The sequence below is a fragment of the Hemiscyllium ocellatum genome, chromosome 46 (genome assembly GCF_020745735.1).
Source record: "Hemiscyllium ocellatum isolate sHemOce1 chromosome 46, sHemOce1.pat.X.cur, whole genome shotgun sequence".
NCBI lineage: Eukaryota > Metazoa > Chordata > Chondrichthyes > Orectolobiformes > Hemiscylliidae > Hemiscyllium > Hemiscyllium ocellatum.
The window spans coordinates 22,444,400-22,468,213 of record NC_083446.1 but is presented as its reverse complement, the minus strand read 5'-3'; the positions used below and the strand labels follow the sequence as shown (position 1 = coordinate 22,468,213).

Genomic DNA, 23,814 nt, shown 5'->3' with positions numbered 1-23,814 from the left:
TACCTATCGCCTTGTCTTGTTATTTACTTGTGAGGTTTCGTTACTCTAAGCACCGTGGCCCGGATCCTATTCCCGCTCACGGAACGGTTGTCTTGTTCAGCAAACATATTGGTGTACCAGTACTTCTGCGGATTTTCCGATGCAAACAGGTCATTGGTTTTGTCCAAAACATTATGAAGGTTAACATAAAACAAACAGCTGCAGTTGCTGGAAATCTGAGCCAAAAACGAAAATAGTTTGCGGAACACATCAAGCCTGGCAACAGAAACGTCGACTTTGCTGCTCCTCGGATGCTGCCTTACCGACTGTGCTTTTCCAGCATCACTCTGATCTAAAATCTGGTTTCCAGCATCTGCAGTCCTCACTTTTACTTAGTTTCTTCAGTGTCGCTGGTTCCCAACTCAACAACTCCATCTCTAGCGGTTTCATGTCTGTTCCTCCATGCTGAGGAGCTGAAGAGTGAAGAAAATTAACTCACCCCATCCATCTCTGGGGTAATTGGGGACGGAAAAAGAATCTTATCACATTGAAATATATCTAGATACGACTTAATCCCTGTCTTTTATTGGGAACCATCTCTTTCATTGTAACCATGAGGAAAGACCATTTCGTTCGCCAGAATATGTCACAACGTTTGATTGTTTCTCGTCCAAGAACACTCAGATCAATAGCGCCCTTGATAAGCTCTGTTGGTCATGTTCTCAAAGAGATCTAGCAAATTGCCAAGTGCGATTTTCCTTTCAAAAAATAATTTTGACTAAGTTTGGCTGTAAATATCTTTTCCGAACTTTGTGCTTTTGTTCTTTTACATTGGTGTCCAGCAGCTTCCAAATGACAGCAAAGGTATGAAAGGAGATGGAAGCCTTGAGCCCATCACGTCAGCGACAGCTTTCAGTGAGGTGACAGGACTCGTCTGTAGTCATGGCCGAGTGGTTAAGGCGATGGATTAGAAATCCATTGGGGTTTCCCCACGCAGGTTCGAATCCTGCTGACTACGTTCTGAATGCCTTCCTATTGGAGCAATTTTCGGTCAAAGTTCAGGAAACCTGCTTTGAAAACCAGGCCGGTCATTTGATGAGACTTGGGAAACTCGAGTTCTTCATCAGAAATGTTCCACATCTAAAACGTTATCCCTGTTTCTCTTTCCAGATACCCTGCTCGTCACGTCGGGTTTCAGCAGTTGTTATTGAACGTCCTGAGCGGAATTGCTGCTTTTCCTTTGATTCCTTTAATCCCAGTCCTCTGTTCACTGACTCTGATCAGTGGCAACACTTCTTCCTGCACGTCAAAGTGCTCGTTCCCCACCGCTCCCTCTCCCATCATTACAAACAATCGCAGGAAATTGCCACTTAACCGCCTTTGTTCCAAAGTGAAACTCACCAGCCTCGGGAATCTCTCCACCAAACGGGACTTCTCATGCCTGGACATGGTGCAAGCCAGAGAGTTGTGAAGAGATACTGTGAAAATATTGTCAATTGGCAGTTGGAAATATGTTTAGGAAGCAAACCATATAATCTAGGATCCAGCTTTGGAAATCTTGAGAAACTCTTTGGGAAATGGAATCAGAGGAGAATGAAGAAGTGTGAAATCTCGGACCGAGTAGAGGACGGGACATTGACTCTGATGTTCTCGGGACAGGAACTCATCTGAGACATTGAAAGAATTCTCGCTCCCGTACGTGAGGAATACAAACTTCATCTGGATTCTGGGACAATGAAAAACTCTGGAACACTCAAGACAATATCCAAATATTGACTGGGATCACTGCAGTACGACTACTATAGATGGGTCACATTTTGTCCAGTGTGGGCAGGAGGGCTTCCTGACACAGTATGTAGACAGGCCTTCAAGGGACGAAGCCACTTTAGATTTAATAGTGGGTAACGAGCCTGGCCAGGTTTTAGATTTGGAAGTAGGTGAGCACTTTGCAATGAGGAGCTTATTACGATGCAATGAGGTAGGATTTAGGAAGCGTAGAATGGTGTAGGAAACAGCAGGGGCTGAGCACATTAAAAATGTGGAGCTTATTCAAGGAAAAGCTCCTGTGTGTCCTAGATAAGTATGTACCTGTCAGACAGTGAGGAAGATATAGAACGCGTGAGCCGTGGTTTACTAAGGAAGAGAAATCCCTGGTCAAGAAGAACAAGAAGTCTTCTGTTAGGACAAAACGTGAAAACTCAGTTGGAGCGCTCGAGGGTTACAACGATGTCAGAAAAGACCTAAAAAGAGAGCTGAGAAGAGTCAGGAGGAGACATGAGAAGTTGTTGGCGGATATGATCAGCGTTAAGCTAAGGCTTTCCATTGGTTAACCTAAGGCTTTCCATAGGTATGTCAGGAATAAAAGAATGACGAGAGTTAGCTTTGGGACAGTCAAGGATAATAGTGGGAAGTTGTGTGTGGAGTCAGAGGAGATAGGGGAAGCACTACGTAAACAGTGTTCGACAGTATTTGCTACAGAAAATGAAAATGTTGGCGAGGAAGATATAGAGACAATTGCGTCTAGACTGAGAAGAGATCGAGGTTCACAAGGAAGAGTTATTAGAAATACTGCAGAGTGTGAAAATAGAGTGTGAAAAAATCCCTGCGCCGGATGGGATCTATCTGATGTTGTTTAGCAAATGCACTGCAGGAAGGTACAAATCAAGCTGATGCTCACAACGGCTCGTTTTGAGCCGCTAATTGGCAGTGAAGTGGCGGCGTCAATAACAGCTGTCACGCATCTCGTCTTATTCCACACCCTGAGCTCGAAATGACCCGAGATCTCTCGCTGAGTTTCTGCAGGGTCTTGCTTGGACGACACCATGACACTTTTTCACTGCAGTGAATCATGAAATCGCGTCGTGACTGTGAATAAAACGATGGAAACTTCCAGCAGAGGAGGAGCCGACCCTGAAGCAGGCAGCTGAGGACAAATGTTTCTCCTTTGCCAGTGAAAGGCACTGCTTCAGAAATTGGAAGCTTCCAAGTGAAGCTGTGTTGGCGATTATCTTCGCTGCTTGCTCACCTTTTTAATTCTGATTCCGTGATAATCAATCACATTACATATCGACATGCTGCCAGCGTGTGACGTTACATTTGGGCCAGTGGCGTAATGGATAACGCGTCTGACTTCGGATCAGAAGATTGTAGGTTCGAGTCCTACCTGGCTCGTGGGGGAACGTCTCACTTTAACCGTGGTCCGTGTTGACGCTCCCCAATGAAGTCCTTGTCGGGATGGCGCTTCTGCAGTTAGAACTTGTGTTTGTTCTATTGTCCATTTCAAATTTCACCTCACCACAACGGACACTTCTGTCAGTCTCGGGTGTCTCCCTCTGTGGGTGGAAATGAGCATGAGCTCCTCAAAAGAGTTACAATTCGTTGTGAAAATGTCATACTTCTGCCCATTATTGTGCCATTTAAGAACACAGGATAACCTCATTGACACTTGCCCTGGAAACATTAGAATACACAAGACTTTGAGCCAAAGTTGGAAACTGCGACTTGAATAGATGGTTCTCTGATTAGCCGCAATGCACAATGGGCAGAATGGCCTTTTCCCACTTTGTAAATCTTCGAAGACAAGTTGAAAATAATCTGCAACGAAAATGTTCAGAAAGGGGCTTTTATTTCGACCAAATACGATAGTACCTATCGCCTTGTCTTGTTATTTACTTGTGAGGTTTCGTTACTCTAAGCACCGTGGCCCGGATCCTATTCCCGCTCACGGAACGGTTGTCTTGTTCAGCAAACATATTGGTGTACCAGTACTTCTGCGGATTTTCCGATGCAAACAGGTCATTGGTTTTGTCCAAAACATTATGAAGGTTAACATAAAACAAACAGCTGCAGTTGCTGGAAATCTGAGCCAAAAACGAAAATAGTTTGCGGAACACATCAAGCCTGGCAACAGAAACGTCGACTTTGCTGCTCCTCGGATGCTGCCTTACCGACTGTGCTTTTCCAGCATCACTCTGATCTAAAATCTGGTTTCCAGCATCTGCAGTCCTCACTTTTACTTAGTTTCTTCAGTGTCGCTGGTTCCCAACTCAACAACTCCATCTCTAGCGGTTTCATGTCTGTTCCTCCATGCTGAGGAGCTGAAGAGTGAAGAAAATTAACTCACCCCATCCATCTCTGGGGTAATTGGGGACGGAAAAAGAATCTTATCACATTGAAATATATCTAGATACGACTTAATCCCTGTCTTTTATTGGGAACCATCTCTTTCATTGTAACCATGAGGAAAGACCATTTCGTTCGCCAGAATATGTCACAACGTTTGATTGTTTCTCGTCCAAGAACACTCAGATCAATAGCGCCCTTGATAAGCTCTGTTGGTCATGTTCTCAAAGAGATCTAGCAAATTGCCAAGTGCGATTTTCCTTTCAAAAAATAATTTTGACTAGGTTTGGCTGTAAATATCTTTTCCGAACTTTGTGCTTTTGTTCTTTTACATTGGCGCTCGAGGGTTACAACGATGTCAGAAAAGACCTAAAAAGAGAGCTGAGAAGAGTCAGGAGGAGACATGAGAAGTTGTTGGCGGATATGATCAGCGTTAAGCTAAGGCTTTCCATTGGTTAACCTAAGGCTTTCCATAGGTATGTCAGGAATAAAAGAATGACGAGAGTTAGCTTTGGGACAGTCAAGGATAATAGTGGGAAGTTGTGTGTGGAGTCAGAGGAGATAGGGGAAGCACTACGTAAACAGTGTTCGACAGTATTTGCTACAGAAAATGAAAATGTTGGCGAGGAAGATATAGAGACAATTGCGTCTAGACTGAGAAGAGATCGAGGTTCACAAGGAAGAGTTATTAGAAATACTGCAGAGTGTGAAAATAGAGTGTGAAAAAATCCCTGCGCCGGATGGGATCTATCTGATGTTGTTTAGCAAATGCACTGCAGGAAGGTACAAATCAAGCTGATGCTCACAACGGCTCGTTTTGAGCCGCTAATTGGCAGTGAAGTGGCGGCGTCAATAACAGCTGTCACGCATCTCGTCTTATTCCACACCCTGAGCTCGAAATGACCCGAGATCTCTCGCTGAGTTTCTGCAGGGTCTTGCTTGGACGACACCATGACACTTTTTCACTGCAGTGAATCATGAAATCGCGTCGTGACTGTGAATAAAACGATGGAAACTTCCAGCAGAGGAGGAGCCGACCCTGAAGCAGGCAGCTGAGGACAAATGTTTCTCCTTTGCCAGTGAAAGGCACTGCTTCAGAAATTGGAAGCTTCCAAGTGAAGCTGTGTTGGCGATTATCTTCGCTGCTTGCTCACCTTTTTAATTCTGATTCCGTGATAATCAATCACATTACATATCGACATGCTGCCAGCGTGTGACGTTACATTTGGGCCAGTGGCGTAATGGATAACGCGTCTGACTTCGGATCAGAAGATTGTAGGTTCGAGTCCTACCTGGCTCGTGGGGGAACGTCTCACTTTAACCGTGGTCCGTGTTGACGCTCCCCAATGAAGTCCTTGTCGGGATGGCGCTTCTGCAGTTAGAACTTGTGTTTGTTCTATTGTCCATTTCAAATTTCACCTCACCACAACGGACACTTCTGTCAGTCTCGGGTGTCTCCCTCTGTGGGTGGAAATGAGCATGAGCTCCTCAAAAGAGTTACAATTCGTTGTGAAAATGTCATACTTCTGTCCCATTATTGTGCCATTTAAGAACACAGGATAACCTCATTGACACTTGCCCTGGAAACATTAGAATACACAAGACTTTGAGCCAAAGTTGGAAACTGCGACTTGAATAGATGGTTCTCTGATTAGCCGCAATGCACAATGGGCAGAATGGCCTTTTCCCACTTTGTAAATCTTCGAAGACAAGTTGAAAATAATCTGCAACGAAAATGTTCAGAAAGGGGCTTTTATTTCGACCAAATACGATAGTACCTATCGCCTTGTCTTGTTATTTACTTGTGAGGTTTCGTTACTCTAAGCACCGTGGCCCGGATCCTATTCCCGCTCACGGAACGGTTGTCTTGTTCAGCAAACATATTGGTGTACCAGTACTTCTGCGGATTTTCCGATGCAAACAGGTCATTGGTTTTGTCCAAAACATTATGAAGGTTAACATAAAACAAACAGCTGCAGTTGCTGGAAATCTGAGCCAAAAACGAAAATAGTTTGCGGAACACATCAAGCCTGGCAACAGAAACGTCGACTTTGCTGCTCCTCGGATGCTGCCTTACCGACTGTGCTTTTCCAGCATCACTCTGATCTAAAATCTGGTTTCCAGCATCTGCAGTCCTCACTTTTACTTAGTTTCTTCAGTGTCGCTGGTTCCCAACTCAACAACTCCATCTCTAGCGGTTTCATGTCTGTTCCTCCATGCTGAGGAGCTGAAGAGTGAAGAAAATTAACTCACCCCATCCATCTCTGGGGTAATTGGGGACGGAAAAAGAATCTTATCACATTGAAATATATCTAGATACGACTTAATCCCTGTCTTTTATTGGGAACCATCTCTTTCATTGTAACCATGAGGAAAGACCATTTCGTTCGCCAGAATATGTCACAACGTTTGATTGTTTCTCGTCCAAGAACACTCAGATCAATAGCGCCCTTGATAAGCTCTGTTGGTCATGTTCTCAAAGAGATCTAGCAAATTGCCAAGTGCGATTTTCCTTTCAAAAAATAATTTTGACTAGGTTTGGCTGTAAATATCTTTTCCGAACTTTGTGCTTTTGTTCTTTTACATTGGTGTCCAGCAGCTTCCAAATGACAGCAAAGGTATGAAAGGAGATGGAAGCCTTGAGCCCATCACGTCAGCGACAGCTTTCAGTGAGGTGACATGACTCGTCTGTAGTCATGGCCGAGTGGTTAAGGCGATGGATTAGAAATCCATTGGGGTTTCCCCACGCAGGTTCGAATCCTGCTGACTACGTTCTGAATGCCTTCCTATTGGAGCAATTTTCGGTCAAAGTTCAGGAAACCTGCTTTGAAAACCAGGCCGGTCATTTGATGAGACTTGGGAAACTCGAGTTCTTCATCAGAAATGTTCCACATCTAAAACGTTATCCCTGTTTCTCTTTCCAGATACCCTGCTCGTCACGTCGGGTTTCAGCAGTTGTTATTGAACGTCCTGAGCGGAATTGCTGCTTTTCCTTTGATTCCTTTAATCCCAGTCCTCTGTTCACTGACTCTGATCAGTGGCAACACTTCTTCCTGCACGTCAAAGTGCTCGTTCCCCACCGCTCCCTCTCCCATCATTACAAACAATCGCAGGAAATTGCCACTTAACCGCCTTTGTTCCAAAGTGAAACTCACCAGCCTCGGGAATCTCTCCACCAAACGGGACTTCTCATGCCTGGACATGGTGCAAGCCAGAGAGTTGTGAAGAGATACTGTGAAAATATTGTCAATTGGCAGTTGGAAATATGTTTAGGAAGCAAACCATATAATCTAGGATCCAGCTTTGGAAATCTTGAGAAACTCTTTGGGAAATGGAATCAGAGGAGAATGAAGAAGTGTGAAATCTCGGACCGAGTAGAGGACGGGACATTGACTCTGATGTTCTCGGGACAGGAACTCATCTGAGACATTGAAAGAATTCTCGCTCCCGTACGTGAGGAATACAAACTTCATCTGGATTCTGGGACAATGAAAAACTCTGGAACACTCAAGACAATATCCAAATATTGACTGGGATCACTGCAGTACGACTACTATAGATGGGTCACATTTTGTCCAGTGTGGGCAGGAGGGCTTCCTGACACAGTATGTAGACAGGCCTTCAAGGGACGAAGCCACTTTAGATTTAATAGTGGGTAACGAGCCTGGCCAGGTTTTAGATTTGGAAGTAGGTGAGCACTTTGCAATGAGGAGCTTATTACGATGCAATGAGGTAGGATTTAGGAAGCGTAGAATGGTGTAGGAAACAGCAGGGGCTGAGCACATTAAAAATGTGGAGCTTATTCAAGGAAAAGCTCCTGTGTGTCCTAGATAAGTATGTACCTGTCAGACAGTGAGGAAGATATAGAACGCGTGAGCCGTGGTTTACTAAGGAAGAGAATCCCTGGTCAAGAAGAACAAGAAGTCTTCTGTTAGGACAAAACGTGAAAACTCAGTTGGAGCGCTCGAGGGTTACAACGATGTCAGAAAAGACCTAAAAAGAGAGCTGAGAAGAGTCAGGAGGAGACATGAGAAGTTGTTGGCGGATATGATCAGCGTTAAGCTAAGGCTTTCCATTGGTTAACCTAAGGCTTTCCATAGGTATGTCAGGAATAAAAGAATGACGAGAGTTAGCTTTGGGACAGTCAAGGATAATAGTGGGAAGTTGTGTGTGGAGTCAGAGGAGATAGGGGAAGCACTACGTAAACAGTGTTCGACAGTATTTGCTACAGAAAATGAAAATGTTGGCGAGGAAGATATAGAGACAATTGCGTCTAGACTGAGAAGAGATCGAGGTTCACAAGGAAGAGTTATTAGAAATACTGCAGAGTGTGAAAATAGAGTGTGAAAAAATCCCTGCGCCGGATGGGATCTATCTGATGTTGTTTAGCAAATGCACTGCAGGAAGGTACAAATCAAGCTGATGCTCACAACGGCTCGTTTTGAGCCGCTAATTGGCAGTGAAGTGGCGGCGTCAATAACAGCTGTCACGCATCTCGTCTTATTCCACACCCTGAGCTCGAAATGACCCGAGATCTCTCGCTGAGTTTCTGCAGGGTCTTGCTTGGACGACACCATGACACTTTTTCACTGCAGTGAATCATGAAATCGCGTCGTGACTGTGAATAAAACGATGGAAACTTCCAGCAGAGGAGGAGCCGACCCTGAAGCAGGCAGCTGAGGACAAATGTTTCTCCTTTGCCAGTGAAAGGCACTGCTTCAGAAATTGGAAGCTTCCAAGTGAAGCTGTGTTGGCGATTATCTTCGCTGCTTGCTCACCTTTTTAATTCTGATTCCGTGATAATCAATCACATTACATATCGACATGCTGCCAGCGTGTGACGTTACATTTGGGCCAGTGGCGTAATGGATAACGCGTCTGACTTCGGATCAGAAGATTGTAGGTTCGAGTCCTACCTGGCTCGTGGGGGAACGTCTCACTTTAACCGTGGTCCGTGTTGACGCTCCCCAATGAAGTCCTTGTCGGGATGGCGCTTCTGCAGTTAGAACTTGTGTTTGTTCTATTGTCCATTTCAAATTTCACCTCACCACAACGGACACTTCTGTCAGTCTCGGGTGTCTCCCTCTGTGGGTGGAAATGAGCATGAGCTCCTCAAAAGAGTTACAATTCGTTGTGAAAATGTCATACTTCTGCCCCATTATTGTGCCATTTAAGAACACAGGATAACCTCATTGACACTTGCCCTGGAAACATTAGAATACACAAGACTTTGAGCCAAAGTTGGAAACTGCGACTTGAATAGATGGTTCTCTGATTAGCCGCAATGCACAATGGGCAGAATGGCCTTTTCCCACTTTGTAAATCTTCGAAGACAAGTTGAAAATAATCTGCAACGAAAATGTTCAGAAAGGGGCTTTTATTTCGACCAAATACGATAGTACCTATCGCCTTGTCTTGTTATTTACTTGTGAGGTTTCGTTACTCTAAGCACCGTGGCCCGGATCCTATTCCCGCTCACGGAACGGTTGTCTTGTTCAGCAAACATATTGGTGTACCAGTACTTCTGCGGATTTTCCGATGCAAACAGGTCATTGGTTTTGTCCAAAACATTATGAAGTTTAACATAAAACAAACAGCTGCAGTTGCTGGAAATCTGAGCCAAAAACGAAAATAGTTTGCGGAACACATCAAGCCTGGCAACAGAAACGTCGACTTTGCTGCTCCTCGGATGCTGCCTTACCGACTGTGCTTTTCCAGCATCACTCTGATCTAAAATCTGGTTTCCAGCATCTGCAGTCCTCACTTTTACTTAGTTTCTTCAGTGTCGCTGGTTCCCAACTCAACAACTCCATCTCTAGCGGTTTCATGTCTGTTCCTCCATGCTGAGGAGCTGAAGAGTGAAGAAAATTAACTCACCCCATCCATCTCTGGGGTAATTGGGGACGGAAAAAGAATCTTATCACATTGAAATATATCTAGATACGACTTAATCCCTGTCTTTTATTGGGAACCATCTCTTTCATTGTAACCATGAGGAAAGACCATTTCGTTCGCCAGAATATGTCACAACGTTTGATTGTTTCTCGTCCAAGAACACTCAGATCAATAGCGCCCTTGATAAGCTCTGTTGGTCATGTTCTCAAAGAGATCTAGCAAATTGCCAAGTGCGATTTTCCTTTCAAAAAATAATTTTGACTAGGTTTGGCTGTAAATATCTTTTCCGAACTTTGTGCTTTTGTTCTTTTACATTGGCGCTCGAGGGTTACAACGATGTCAGAAAAGACCTAAAAAGAGAGCTGAGAAGAGTCAGGAGGAGACATGAGAAGTTGTTGGCGGATATGATCAGCGTTAAGCTAAGGCTTTCCATTGGTTAACCTAAGGCTTTCCATAGGTATGTCAGGAATAAAAGAATGACGAGAGTTAGCTTTGGGACAGTCAAGGATAATAGTGGGAAGTTGTGTGTGGAGTCAGAGGAGATAGGGGAAGCACTACGTAAACAGTGTTCGACAGTATTTGCTACAGAAAATGAAAATGTTGGCGAGGAAGATATAGAGACAATTGCGTCTAGACTGAGAAGAGATCGAGGTTCACAAGGAAGAGTTATTAGAAATACTGCAGAGTGTGAAAATAGAGTGTGAAAAAATCCCTGCGCCGGATGGGATCTATCTGATGTTGTTTAGCAAATGCACTGCAGGAAGGTACAAATCAAGCTGATGCTCACAACGGCTCGTTTTGAGCCGCTAATTGGCAGTGAAGTGGCGGCGTCAATAACAGCTGTCACGCATCTCGTCTTATTCCACACCCTGAGCTCGAAATGACCCGAGATCTCTCGCTGAGTTTCTGCAGGGTCTTGCTTGGACGACACCATGACACTTTTTCACTGCAGTGAATCATGAAATCGCGTCGTGACTGTGAATAAAACGATGGAAACTTCCAGCAGAGGAGGAGCCGACCCTGAAGCAGGCAGCTGAGGACAAATGTTTCTCCTTTGCCAGTGAAAGGCACTGCTTCAGAAATTGGAAGCTTCCAAGTGAAGCTGTGTTGGCGATTATCTTCGCTGCTTGCTCACCTTTTTAATTCTGATTCCGTGATAATCAATCACATTACATATCGACATGCTGCCAGCGTGTGACGTTACATTTGGGCCAGTGGCGTAATGGATAACGCGTCTGACTTCGGATCAGAAGATTGTAGGTTCGAGTCCTACCTGGCTCGTGGGGGAACGTCTCACTTTAACCGTGGTCCGTGTTGACGCTCCCCAATGAAGTCCTTGTCGGGATGGCGCTTCTGCAGTTAGAACTTGTGTTTGTTCTATTGTCCATTTCAAATTTCACCTCACCACAACGGACACTTCTGTCAGTCTCGGGTGTCTCCCTCTGTGGGTGGAAATGAGCATGAGCTCCTCTAAAGAGTTACAATTCGTTGTGAAAATGTCATACTTCTGCCCCATTATTGTGCCATTTAAGAACACAGGATAACCTCATTGACACTTGCCCTGGAAACATTAGAATACACAAGACTTTGAGCCAAAGTTGGAAACTGCGACTTGAATAGATGGTTCTCTGATTAGCCGCAATGCACAATGGGCAGAATGGCCTTTTCCCACTTTGTAAATCTTCGAAGACAAGTTGAAAATAATCTGCAACGAAAATGTTCAGAAAGGGGCTTTTATTTCGACCAAATACGATAGTACCTATCGCCTTGTCTTGTTATTTACTTGTGAGGTTTCGTTACTCTAAGCACCGTGGCCCGGATCCTATTCCCGCTCACGGAACGGTTGTCTTGTTCAGCAAACATATTGGTGTACCAGTACTTCTGCGGATTTTCCGATGCAAACAGGTCATTGGTTTTGTCCAAAACATTATGAAGGTTAACATAAAACAAACAGCTGCAGTTGCTGGAAATCTGAGCCAAAAACGAAAATAGTTTGCGGAACACATCAAGCCTGGCAACAGAAACGTCGACTTTGCTGCTCCTCGGATGCTGCCTTACCGACTGTGCTTTTCCAGCATCACTCTGATCTAAAATCTGGTTTCCAGCATCTGCAGTCCTCACTTTTACTTAGTTTCTTCAGTGTCGCTGGTTCCCAACTCAACAACTCCATCTCTAGCGGTTTCATGTCTGTTCCTCCATGCTGAGGAGCTGAAGAGTGAAGAAAATTAACTCACCCCATCCATCTCTGGGGTAATTGGGGACGGAAAAAGAATCTTATCACATTGAAATATATCTAGATACGACTTAATCCCTGTCTTTTATTGGGAACCATCTCTTTCATTGTAACCATGAGGAAAGACCATTTCGTTCGCCAGAATATGTCACAACGTTTGATTGTTTCTCGTCCAAGAACACTCAGATCAATAGCGCCCTTGATAAGCTCTGTTGGTCATGTTCTCAAAGAGATCTAGCAAATTGCCAAGTGCGATTTTCCTTTCAAAAAATAATTTTGACTAGGTTTGGCTGTAAATATCTTTTCCGAACTTTGTGCTTTTGTTCTTTTACATTGGCGCTCGAGGGTTACAACGATGTCAGAAAAGACCTAAAAAGAGAGCTGAGAAGAGTCAGGAGGAGACATGAGAAGTTGTTGGCGGATATGATCAGCGTTAAGCTAAGGCTTTCCATTGGTTAACCTAAGGCTTTCCATAGGTATGTCAGGAATAAAAGAATGACGAGAGTTAGCTTTGGGACAGTCAAGGATAATAGTGGGAAGTTGTGTGTGGAGTCAGAGGAGATAGGGGAAGCACTACGTAAACAGTGTTCGACAGTATTTGCTACAGAAAATGAAAATGTTGGCGAGGAAGATATAGAGACAATTGCGTCTAGACTGAGAAGAGATCGAGGTTCACAAGGAAGAGTTATTAGAAATACTGCAGAGTGTGAAAATAGAGTGTGAAAAAATCCCTGCGCCGGATGGGATCTATCTGATGTTGTTTAGCAAATGCACTGCAGGAAGGTACAAATCAAGCTGATGCTCACAACGGCTCGTTTTGAGCCGCTAATTGGCAGTGAAGTGGCGGCGTCAATAACAGCTGTCACGCATCTCGTCTTATTCCACACCCTGAGCTCGAAATGACCCGAGATCTCTCGCTGAGTTTCTGCAGGGTCTTGCTTGGACGACACCATGACACTTTTTCACTGCAGTGAATCATGAAATCGCGTCGTGACTGTGAATAAAACGATGGAAACTTCCAGCAGAGGAGGAGCCGACCCTGAAGCAGGCAGCTGAGGACAAATGTTTCTCCTTTGCCAGTGAAAGGCACTGCTTCAGAAATTGGAAGCTTCCAAGTGAAGCTGTGTTGGCGATTATCTTCGCTGCTTGCTCACCTTTTTAATTCTGATTCCGTGATAATCAATCACATTACATATCGACATGCTGCCAGCGTGTGACGTTACATTTGGGCCAGTGGCGTAATGGATAACGCGTCTGACTTCGGATCAGAAGATTGTAGGTTCGAGTCCTACCTGGCTCGTGGAGGAACGTCTCACTTTAACCGTGGTCCGTGTTGACGCTCCCCAATGAAGTCCTTGTCGGGATGGCGCTTCTGCAGTTAGAACTTGTGTTTGTTCTATTGTCCATTTCAAATTTCACCTCACCACAACGGACACTTCTGTCAGTCTCGGGTGTCTCCCTCTGTGGGTGGAAATGAGCATGAGCTCCTCAAAAGAGTTACAATTCGTTGTGAAAATGTCATACTTCTGCCCCATTATTGTGCCATTTAAGAACACAGGATAACCTCATTGACACTTGCCCTGGAAACATTAGAATACACAAGACTTTGAGCCAAAGTTGGAAACTGCGACTTGAATAGATGGTTCTCTGATTAGCCGCAATGCACAATGGGCAGAATGGCCTTTTCCCACTTTGTAAATCTTCGAAGACAAGTTGAAAATAATCTGCAACGAAAATGTTCAGAAAGGGGCTTTTATTTCGACCAAATACGATAGTACCTATCGCCTTGTCTTGTTATTTACTTGTGAGGTTTCGTTACTCTAAGCACCGTGGCCCGGATCCTATTCCCGCTCACGGAACGGTTGTCTTGTTCAGCAAACATATTGGTGTACCAGTACTTCTGCGGATTTTCCGATGCAAACAGGTCATTGGTTTTGTCCAAAACATTATGAAGGTTAACATAAAACAAACAGCTGCAGTTGCTGGAAATCTGAGCCAAAAACGAAAATAGTTTGCGGAACACATCAAGCCTGGCAACAGAAACGTCGACTTTGCTGCTCCTCGGATGCTGCCTTACCGACTGTGCTTTTCCAGCATCACTCTGATCTAAAATCTGGTTTCCAGCATCTGCAGTCCTCACTTTTACTTAGTTTCTTCAGTGTCGCTGGTTCCCAACTCAACAACTCCATCTCTAGCGGTTTCATGTCTGTTCCTCCATGCTGAGGAGCTGAAGAGTGAAGAAAATTAACTCACCCCATCCATCTCTGGGGTAATTGGGGACGGAAAAAGAATCTTATCACATTGAAATATATCTAGATACGACTTAATCCCTGTCTTTTATTGGGAACCATCTCTTTCATTGTAACCATGAGGAAAGACCATTTCGTTCGCCAGAATATGTCACAACGTTTGATTGTTTCTCGTCCAAGAACACTCAGATCAATAGCGCCCTTGATAAGCTCTGTTGGTCATGTTCTCAAAGAGATCTAGCAAATTGCCAAGTGCGATTTTCCTTTCAAAAAATAATTTTGACTAGGTTTGGCTGTAAATATCTTTTCCGAACTTTGTGCTTTTGTTCTTTTACATTGGCGCTCGAGGGTTACAACGATGTCAGAAAAGACCTAAAAAGAGAGCTGAGAAGAGTCAGGAGGAGACATGAGAAGTTGTTGGCGGATATGATCAGCGTTAAGCTAAGGCTTTCCATTGGTTAACCTAAGGCTTTCCATAGGTATGTCAGGAATAAAAGAATGACGAGAGTTAGCTTTGGGACAGTCAAGGATAATAGTGGGAAGTTGTGTGTGGAGTCAGAGGAGATAGGGGAAGCACTACGTAAACAGTGTTCGACAGTATTTGCTACAGAAAATGAAAATGTTGGCGAGGAAGATATAGAGACAATTGCGTCTAGACTGAGAAGAGATCGAGGTTCACAAGGAAGAGTTATTAGAAATACTGCAGAGTGTGAAAATAGAGTGTGAAAAAATCCCTGCGCCGGATGGGATCTATCTGATGTTGTTTAGCAAATGCACTGCAGGAAGGTACAAATCAAGCTGATGCTCACAACGGCTCGTTTTGAGCCGCTAATTGGCAGTGAAGTGGCGGCGTCAATAACAGCTGTCACGCATCTCGTCTTATTCCACACCCTGAGCTCGAAATGACCCGAGATCTCTCGCTGAGTTTCTGCAGGGTCTTGCTTGGACGACACCATGACACTTTTTCACTGCAGTGAATCATGAAATCGCGTCGTGACTGTGAATAAAACGATGGAAACTTCCAGCAGAGGAGGAGCCGACCCTGAAGCAGGCAGCTGAGGACAAATGTTTCTCCTTTGCCAGTGAAAGGCACTGCTTCAGAAATTGGAAGCTTCCAAGTGAAGCTGTGTTGGCGATTATCTTCGCTGCTTGCTCACCTTTTTAATTCTGATTCCGTGATAATCAATCACATTACATATCGACATGCTGCCAGCGTGTGACGTTACATTTGGGCCAGTGGCGTAATGGATAACGCGTCTGACTTCGGATCAGAAGATTGTAGGTTCGAGTCCTACCTGGCTCGTGGGGGAACGTCTCACTTTAACCGTGGTCCGTGTTGACGCTCCCCAATGAAGTCCTTGTCGGGATGGCGCTTCTGCAGTTAGAACTTGTGTTTGTTCTATTGTCCATTTCAAATTTCACCTCACCACAACGGACACTTCTGTCAGTCTCGGGTGTCTCCCTCTGTGGGTGGAAATGAGCATGAGCTCCTCAAAAGAGTTACAATTCGTTGTGAAAATGTCATACTTCTGCCCCATTATTGTGCCATTTAAGAACACAGGATAACCTCATTGACACTTGCCCTGGAAACATTAGAATACACAAGACTTTGAGCCAAAGTTGGAAACTGCGACTTGAATAGATGGTTCTCTGATTAGCCGCAATGCACAATGGGCAGAATGGCCTTTTCCCACTTTGTAAATCTTCGAAGACAAGTTGAAAATAATCTGCAACGAAAATGTTCAGAAAGGGGCTTTTATTTCGACCAAATACGATAGTACCTATCGCCTTGTCTTGTTATTTACTTGTGAGGTTTCGTTACTCTAAGCACCGTGGCCCGGATCCTATTCCCGCTCACGGAACGGTTGTCTTGTTCAGCAAACATATTGGTGTACCAGTACTTCTGCGGATTTTCCGATGCAAACAGGTCATTGGTTTTGTCCAAAACATTATGAAGGTTAACATAAAACAAACAGCTGCAGTTGCTGGAAATCTGAGCCAAAAACGAAAATAGTTTGCGGAACACATCAAGCCTGGCAACAGAAACGTCGACTTTGCTGCTCCTCGGATGCTGCCTTACCGACTGTGCTTTTCCAGCATCACTCTGATCTAAAATCTGGTTTCCAGCATCTGCAGTCCTCACTTTTACTTAGTTTCTTCAGTGTCGCTGGTTCCCAACTCAACAACTCCATCTCTAGCGGTTTCATGTCTGTTCCTCCATGCTGAGGAGCTGAAGAGTGAAGAAAATTAACTCACCCCATCCATCTCTGGGGTAATTGGGGACGGAAAAAGAATCTTATCACATTGAAATATATCTAGATACGACTTAATCCCTGTCTTTTATTGGGAACCATCTCTTTCATTGTAACCATGAGGAAAGACCATTTCGTTCGCCAGAATATGTCACAACGTTTGATTGTTTCTCGTCCAAGAACACTCAGATCAATAGCGCCCTTGATAAGCTCTGTTGGTCATGTTCTCAAAGAGATCTAGCAAATTGCCAAGTGCGATTTTCCTTTCAAAAAATAATTTTGACTAGGTTTGGCTGTAAATATCTTTTCCGAACTTTGTGCTTTTGTTCTTTTACATTGGCGCTCGAGGGTTACAACGATGTCAGAAAAGACCTAAAAAGAGAGCTGAGAAGAGTCAGGAGGAGACATGAGAAGTTGTTGGCGGATATGATCAGCGTTAAGCTAAGGCTTTCCATTGGTTAACCTAAGGCTTTCCATAGGTATGTCAGGAATAAAAGAATGACGAGAGTTAGCTTTGGGACAGTCAAGGATAATAGTGGGAAGTTGTGTGTGGAGTCAGAGGAGATAGGGGAAGCACTACGTAAACAGTGTTCGACAGTATTTGCTACAGAAAATGAAAATGTTGGCGAGGAAGATATAGAGACAATTGCGTCTAGACTGAGAAGAGATCGAGGTTCACAAGGAAGAGTTATTAGAAATACTGCAGAGTGTGAAAATAGAGTGTGAAAAAATCCCTGCGCCGGATGGGATCTATCTGATGTTGTTTAGCAAATGCACTGCAGGAAGGTACAAATCAAGCTGATGCTCACAACGGCTCGTTTTGAGCCGCTAATTGGCAGTGAAGTGGCGGCGTCAATAACAGCTGTCACGCATCTCGTCTTATTCCACACCCTGAGCTCGAAATGACCCGAGATCTCTCGCTGAGTTTCTGCAGGGTCTTGCTTGGACGACACCATGACACTTTTTCACTGCAGTGAATCATGAAATCGCGTCGTGACTGTGAATAAAACGATGGAAACTTCCAGCAGAGGAGGAGCCGACCCTGAAGCAGGCAGCTGAGGACAAATGTTTCTCCTTTGCCAGTGAAAGGCACTGCTTCAGAAATTGGAAGCTTCCAAGTGAAGCTGTGTTGGCGATTATCTTCGCTGCTTGCTCACCTTTTTAATTCTGATTCCGTGATAATCAATCACATTACATATCGACATGCTGCCAGCGTGTGACGTTACATTTGGGCCAGTGGCGTAATGGATAACGCGTCTGACTTCGGATCAGAAGATTGTAGGTTCGAGTCCTACCTGGCTCGTGGGGGAACGTCTCACTTTAACCGTGGTCCGTGTTGACGCTCCCCAATGAAGTCCTTGTCGGGATGGCGCTTCTGCAGTTAGAACTTGTGTTTGTTCTATTGTCCATTTCAAATTTCACCTCACCACAACGGACACTTCTGTCAGTCTCGGGTGTCTCCCTCTGTGGGTGGAAATGAGCATGAGCTCCTCAAAAGAGTTACAATTCGTTGTGAAAATGTCATACTTCTGCCCCATTATTGTGCCATTTAAGAACACAGGATAACCTCATTGACACTTGCCCTGGAAACATTAGAATACACAAGACTTTGAGCCAAAGTTGGAAACTGCGACTTGAATAGATGGTTCTCTGATTAGCCGCAATGCACAATGGGCAGAATGGCCTTTTCCCACTTTGTAAATCTTCGAAGACAAGTTGAAAATAATCTGCAACGAAAATGTTCAGAAAGGGGCTTTTATTTCGACCAAATACGATAGTACCTATCGCCTTGTCTTGTTATTTACTTGTGAGGTTTCGTTACTCTAAGCACCGTGGCCCGGATCCTATTCCCGCTCACGGAACGGTTGTCTTGTTCAGCAAACATATTGGTGTACCAGTACTTCTGCGGATTTTCCGATGCAAACAGGTCATTGGTTTTGTCCAAAACATTATGAAGGTTAACATAAAACAAACAGCTGCAGTTGCTGGAAATCTGAGCCAAAAACGAAAATAGTTTGCGGAACACATCAAGCCTGGCAACAGAAACGTCGACTTTGCTGCTCCTCGGATGCTGCCTTACCGACTGTGCTTTTCCAGCATCACTCTGATCTAAAATCTGGTTTCCAGCATCTGCAGTCCTCACTTTTACTTAGTTTCTTCAGTGTCGCTGGTTCCCAACTCAACAACTCCATCTCTAGCGGTTTCATGTCTGTTCCTCCATGCTGAGGAGCTGAAGAGTGAAGAAAATTAACTCACCCCATCCATCTCTGGGGTAATTGGGGACGGAAAAAGAATCTTATCACATTGAAATATATCTAGATACGACTTAATCCCTGTCTTTTATTGGGAACCATCTCTTTCATTGTAACCATGAGGAAAGACCATTTCGTTCGCCAGAATATGTCACAACGTTTGATTGTTTCTCGTCCAAGAACACTCAGATCAATAGCGCCCTTGATAAGCTCTGTTGGTCATGTTCTCAAAGAGATCTAGCAAATTGCCAAGTGCGATTTTCCTTTCAAAAAATAATTTTGACTAGGTTTGGCTGTAAATATCTTTTCCGAACTTTGTGCTTTTGTTCTTTTACATTGGCGCTCGAGGGTTACAACGATGTCAGAAAAGACCTAAAAAGAGAGCTGAGAAGAGTCAGGAGGAGACATGAGAAGTTGTTGGCGGATATGATCAGCGTTAAGCTAAGGCTTTCCATTGGTTAACCTAAGGCTTTCCATAGGTATGTCAGGAATAAAAGAATGACGAGAGTTAGCTTTGGGACAGTCAAGGATAATAGTGGGAAGTTGTGTGTGGAGTCAGAGGAGATAGGGGAAGCACTACGTAAACAGTGTTCGACAGTATTTGCTACAGAAAATGAAAATGTTGGCGAGGAAGATATAGAGACAATTGCGTCTAGACTGAGAAGAGATCGAGGTTCACAAGGAAGAGTTATTAGAAATACTGCAGAGTGTGAAAATAGAGTGTGAAAAAATCCCTGCGCCGGATGGGATCTATCTGATGTTGTTTAGCAAATGCACTGCAGGAAGGTACAAATCAAGCTGATGCTCACAACGGCTCGTTTTGAGCCGCTAATTGGCAGTGAAGTGGCGGCGTCAATAACAGCTGTCACGCATCTCGTCTTATTCCACACCCTGAGCTCGAAATGACCCGAGATCTCTCGCTGAGTTTCTGCAGGGTCTTGCTTGGACGACACCATGACACTTTTTCACTGCAGTGAATCATGAAATCGCGTCGTGACTGTGAATAAAACGATGGAAACTTCCAGCAGAGGAGGAGCCGACCCTGAAGCAGGCAGCTGAGGACAAATGTTTCTCCTTTGCCAGTGAAAGGCACTGCTTCAGAAATTGGAAGCTTCCAAGTGAAGCTGTGTTGGCGATTATCTTCGCTGCTTGCTCACCTTTTTAATTCTGATTCCGTGATAATCAATCACATTACATATCGACATGCTGCCAGCGTGTGACGTTACATTTGGGCCAGTGGCGTAATGGATAACGCGTCTGACTTCGGATCAGAAGATTGTAGGTTCGAGTCCTACCTGGCTCGTGGGGGAACGTCTCACTTTAACCGTGGTCCGTGTTGACGCTCCCCAATGAAGTCCTTGTCGGGATGGCGCTTCTGCAGTTAGAACTTGTGTTTGTTCTATTGTCCATTTCAAATTTCACCTCACCACAACGGACACTTCTGTCAGTCTCGGGTGTCTCCCTCTGTGGGTGGAAATGAGCATGAGCTCCTCAAAAGAGTTACAATTCGTTGTGAAAATGTCATACTTCTGCCCCATTATTGTGCCATTTAAGAACACAGGATAACCTCATTGACACTTGCCCTGGAAACATTAGAATACACAAGACTTTGAGCCAAAGTTGGAAACTGCGACTTGAATAGATGGTTCTCTGATTAGCCGCAATGCACAATGGGCAGAATGGCCTTTTCCCACTTTGTAAATCTTCGAAGACAAGTTGAAAATAATCTGCAACGAAAATGTTCAGAAAGGGGCTTTTATTTCGACCAAATACGATAGTACCTATCGCCTTGTCTTGTTATTTACTTGTGAGGTTTCGTTACTCTAAGCACCGTGGCCCGGATCCTATTCCCGCTCACGGAACGGTTGTCTTGTTCAGCAAACATATTGGTGTACCAGTACTTCTGCGGATTTTCCGATGCAAACAGGTCATTGGTTTTGTCCAAAACATTATGAAGGTTAACATAAAACAAACAGCTGCAGTTGCTGGAAATCTGAGCCAAAAACGAAAATAGTTTGCGGAACACATCAAGCCTGGCAACAGAAACGTCGACTTTGCTGCTCCTCGGATGCTGCCTTACCGACTGTGCTTTTCCAGCATCACTCTGATCTAAAATCTGGTTTCCAGCATCTGCAGTCCTCACTTTTACTTAGTTTCTTCAGTGTCGCTGGTTCCCAACTCAACAACTCCATCTCTAGCGGTTTCATGTCTGTTCCTCCATGCTGAGGAGCTGAAGAGTGAAGAAAATTAACTCACCCCATCCATCTCTGGGGTAATTGGGGACGGAAAAAGAATCTTATCACATTGAAATATATCTAGATACCACTTAATCCCTGTCTTTTATTGGGAACCATCTCTTTCATTGTAACCATGAGGAAAGACCATTTCGTTCGCCAGAATATGTCACAACGTTTGATTGTTTCTCGTCCAAGAACACTCAGATCAATAGCGCCCTTGATAAGCTCTGTTGGTCATGTTCTCAAAGAGATCTAGCAAATTGCCAAGTGCGATTTTCCTTTCAAAAAATAATTTTGACTAGGTTTGGCTGTAAATATCTTTTCCGAACTTTGTGCTTTTGTTCTTTTACATTGGCGCTCGAGGGTTACAACGATGTCAGAAAAGACCTAAAAAGAGAGCTGAGAAGAGTCAGGAGGAGACATGAGAAGTTGTTGGCGGATATGATCAGCGTTAAGCTAAGGCTTTCCATTGGTTAACCTAAGGCTTTCCATAGGTATGTCAGGAATAAAAGAATGACGAGAGTTAGCTTTGGGACAGTCAAGGATAATAGTGGGAAGTTGTGTGTGGAGTCAGAGGAGATAGGGGAAGCACTACGTAAACAGTGTTCGACAGTATTTGCTACAGAAAATGAAAATGTTGGCGAGGAAGATATAGAGACAATTGCGTCTAGACTGAGAAGAGATCGAGGTTCACAAGGAAGAGTTATTAGAAATACTGCAGAGTGTGAAAATAGAGTGTGAAAAAATCCCTGCGCCGGATGGGATCTATCTGATGTTGTTTAGCAAATGCACTGCAGGAAGGTACAAATCAAGCTGATGCTCACAACGGCTCGTTTTGAGCCGCTAATTGGCAGTGAAGTGGCGGCGTCAATAACAGCTGTCACGCATCTCGTCTTATTCCACACCCTGAGCTCGAAATGACCCGAGATCTCTCGCTGAGTTTCTGCAGGGTCTTGCTTGGACGACACCATGACACTTTTTCACTGCAGTGAATCATGAAATCGCGTCGTGACTGTGAATAAAACGATGGAAACTTCCAGCAGAGGAGGAGCCGACCCTGAAGCAGGCAGCTGAGGACAAATGTTTCTCCTTTGCCAGTGAAAGGCACTGCTTCAGAAATTGGAAGCTTCCAAGTGAAGCTGTGTTGGCGATTATCTTCGCTGCTTGCTCACCTTTTTAATTCTGATTCCGTGATAATCAATCACATTACATATCGACATGCTGCCAGCGTGTGACGTTACATTTGGGCCAGTGGCGTAATGGATAACGCGTCTGACTTCGGATCAGAAGATTGTAGGTTCGAGTCCTACCTGGCTCGTGGGGGAACGTCTCACTTTAACCGTGGTCCGTGTTGACGCTCCCCAATGAAGTTCTTGTCGGGATGGCGCTTCTGCAGTTAGAACTTGTGTTTGTTCTATTGTCCATTTCAAATTTCACCTCACCACAACGGACACTTCTGTCAGTCTCGGGTGTCTCCCTCTGTGGGTGGAAATGAGCATGAGCTCCTCAAAAGAGTTACAATTCGTTGTGAAAATGTCATACTTCTGCCCCATTATTGTGCCATTTAAGAACACAGGATAACCTCATTGACACTTGCCCTGGAAACATTAGAATACACAAGACTTTGAGCCAAAGTTGGAAACTGCGACTTGAATAGATGGTTCTCTGATTAGCCGCAATGCACAATGGGCAGAATGGCCTTTTCCCACTTTGTAAATCTTCGAAGACAAGTTGAAAATAATCTGCAACGAAAATGTTCAGAAAGGGGCTTTTATTTCGACCAAATACGATAGTACCTATCGCCTTGTCTTGTTATTTACTTGTGAGGTTTCGTTACTCTAAGCACCGTGGCCCGGATCCTATTCCCGCTCACGGAACGGTTGTCTTGTTCAGCAAACATATTGGTGTACCAGTACTTCTGCGGATTTTCCGATGCAAACAGGTCATTGGTTTTGTCCAAAACATTATGAAGGTTAACATAAAACAAACAGCTGCAGTTGCTGGAAATCTGAGCCAAAAACGAAAATAGTTTGCGGAACACATCAAGCCTGGCAACAGAAACGTCGACTTTGCTGCTCCTCGGATGCTGCCTTACCGACTGTGCTTTTCCAGCATCACTCTGATCTAAAATCTGGTTTCCAGCATCTGCAGTCCTCACTTTTACTTAGTTTCTTCAGTGTCGCTGGTTCCCAACTCAACAACTCCATCTCTAGCGGTTTCATGTCTGTTCCTCCATGCTGAGGAGCTGAAGAGTGAAGAAAATTAACTCACCCCATCCATCTCTGGGGTAATTGGGGACGGAAAAAGAATCTTATCACATTGAAATATATCTAGATACCACTTAATCCCTGTCTTTTATTGGGAACCATCTCTTTCATTGTAACCATGAGGAAAGACCATTTCGTTCGCCAGAATATGTCACAACGTTTGATTGTTTCTCGTCCAAGAACACTCAGATCAATAGCGCCCTTGATAAGCTCTGTTGGTCATGTTCTCAAAGAGATCTAGCAAATTGCCAAGTGCGATTTTCCTTTCAAAAAATAATTTTGACTAGGTTTGGCTGTAAATATCTTTTCCGAACTTTGTGCTTTTGTT

At 44.3% G+C, this 23,814-nt stretch overlaps 11 non-coding genes across 11 annotated transcripts; all 11 read left to right on the top strand.

The window, feature by feature from the left end:
- The first annotated feature begins 915 nt into the window (after positions 1-915).
- Positions 916-997, top strand: trnas-aga (transfer RNA serine (anticodon AGA)). The gene has a single exon. It is a non-coding gene; the product is annotated as a tRNA-Ser (tRNA).
- A 2,080-nt stretch (positions 998-3,077) lies between these two features.
- Positions 3,078-3,150, top strand: trnar-ucg (transfer RNA arginine (anticodon UCG)). Its single transcript has one exon. It is a non-coding gene; the product is annotated as a tRNA-Arg (tRNA).
- A 2,178-nt stretch (positions 3,151-5,328) lies between these two features.
- On the top strand, positions 5,329-5,401 carry trnar-ucg (transfer RNA arginine (anticodon UCG)). Its single transcript has one exon. It is a non-coding gene; the product is annotated as a tRNA-Arg (tRNA).
- Positions 5,402-6,791: 1,390 nt separating this feature from the next.
- trnas-aga (transfer RNA serine (anticodon AGA)) lies at positions 6,792-6,873 on the top strand. The gene has a single exon. It is a non-coding gene; the product is annotated as a tRNA-Ser (tRNA).
- Positions 6,874-8,952: 2,079 nt separating this feature from the next.
- Positions 8,953-9,025, top strand: trnar-ucg (transfer RNA arginine (anticodon UCG)). The gene has a single exon. It is a non-coding gene; the product is annotated as a tRNA-Arg (tRNA).
- Positions 9,026-11,204: 2,179 nt separating this feature from the next.
- On the top strand, positions 11,205-11,277 carry trnar-ucg (transfer RNA arginine (anticodon UCG)). Its single transcript has one exon. It is a non-coding gene; the product is annotated as a tRNA-Arg (tRNA).
- A 2,179-nt stretch (positions 11,278-13,456) lies between these two features.
- trnar-ucg (transfer RNA arginine (anticodon UCG)) lies at positions 13,457-13,529 on the top strand. Its single transcript has one exon. It is a non-coding gene; the product is annotated as a tRNA-Arg (tRNA).
- Positions 13,530-15,708: 2,179 nt separating this feature from the next.
- trnar-ucg (transfer RNA arginine (anticodon UCG)) lies at positions 15,709-15,781 on the top strand. The gene has a single exon. It is a non-coding gene; the product is annotated as a tRNA-Arg (tRNA).
- Positions 15,782-17,960: 2,179 nt separating this feature from the next.
- trnar-ucg (transfer RNA arginine (anticodon UCG)) lies at positions 17,961-18,033 on the top strand. Its single transcript has one exon. It is a non-coding gene; the product is annotated as a tRNA-Arg (tRNA).
- Positions 18,034-20,212: 2,179 nt separating this feature from the next.
- On the top strand, positions 20,213-20,285 carry trnar-ucg (transfer RNA arginine (anticodon UCG)). The gene has a single exon. It is a non-coding gene; the product is annotated as a tRNA-Arg (tRNA).
- Positions 20,286-22,464: 2,179 nt separating this feature from the next.
- On the top strand, positions 22,465-22,537 carry trnar-ucg (transfer RNA arginine (anticodon UCG)). The gene has a single exon. It is a non-coding gene; the product is annotated as a tRNA-Arg (tRNA).
- The last annotated feature ends 1,277 nt before the right edge of the window (positions 22,538-23,814 follow it).